The sequence below is a fragment of the Glycine max genome, chromosome 15 (genome assembly GCF_000004515.6).
Source record: "Glycine max cultivar Williams 82 chromosome 15, Glycine_max_v4.0, whole genome shotgun sequence".
NCBI classification, from domain to species: Eukaryota; Viridiplantae; Streptophyta; class Magnoliopsida; order Fabales; family Fabaceae; genus Glycine; species Glycine max.
In genome coordinates this window covers 33,566,316-33,567,565 of record NC_038251.2, presented here as the reverse complement: position 1 = coordinate 33,567,565, position 1,250 = coordinate 33,566,316, and positions in this window count along the sequence as shown.

Genomic DNA, 1,250 nt, shown 5'->3' with positions numbered 1-1,250 from the left:
CCACAAGAGATGTACCATCTCTTGTTCTCAGTCAAACCCATGTAGATGTACCCTCTACTTGTACCACAAAGGATGTACCCTCCAATGTGTTGAGACAAAGATCTCAGGCTGTTAAACCTTTGATACTTTGTGAATGGGGATACAAAAGAATTCTCAGGCGGTTAGTCCTTTGAACACTTTTGTATTAGGGAAAGGGAAGAATCAAAAGAATTCTCAGACTGTGTCGTTTTGAATTCTTTGAGAAGGGAGAAGGAAGACACAAAAGAATTCAGGTGGTTAGTCCTTGGCGAAGTCTTTTTGGCAAAGGGAGAAGAGAATGAAAAAGATGAATAACACAAGTTTTCAAGGTTTGGAAAACCAGAAAACTTCAGAAAGCTTTTGGTACAAAGAAGAAGAAGAAAATGTTCAAAGAGATGTCAAGGCTTGTAAAGGATTGATTGGAAAAGCAAAAGTATTCAAGATTTTTTGAAATGTAAAACAAAGCCTTGCTTTTATAGACTCTCCATGTCTGGTCAAGTAGACCATTCAAAAGAGTTATAACTTTTAGAAAAACTTAAAACCCATTTGAAAAAGTCAAAACCTTTTTGAAGAGTTACATCTTTTGATTTTTTCAGAAACAGTCACTGGTAATCGATTACACAGCTTTTGAGTGAAAGGATGTGACTCTTCACATTTAAATTTGAATTTCAACGTTCAAGGACACTGGTAATCGATTACCAAAACATTGTAATCGATTACAGCCTTTTGAAAATAATTGGAACGTTGTAAACTCAGTTTGAAAACTTTTTCAAACTCATTTTGCTACTGGTAATCGATTACAACAATATGGTAATCGATTACCAGAGAGTAAAAACTCTTTGGTAAAGGTTTTGTCAAAAAACCATGTGCTATTCAAGGTTTTGAAAAAACTTTTTAATACTTATCTTGATTGAGTCTTTTCTTCATTCTTGAATCTTGAGTCTTGAATCTTGATCTTGATTCTTGAGATCTTGAATCTTGATCTTGATTCTTGAGATCTTGAATCTTGAATCTTGATTCTTGATTCTAGGCTTTCTTCTTGAGTCTTGAATTCTTCTTGATTCTTGAACTCTTGACTTGTTCTTGATTCACTTGAGATGTTCTTTGATTCACTTGAGATGTTCTTTGATTCACTTGAGTTGTTCTTTGTTCTTTGAGCTTTTTGTTCATCACCTTTTGTTGTCATCATTGTTATCATCAAAACACCTTTGAATCACATTCACCATGAAGCC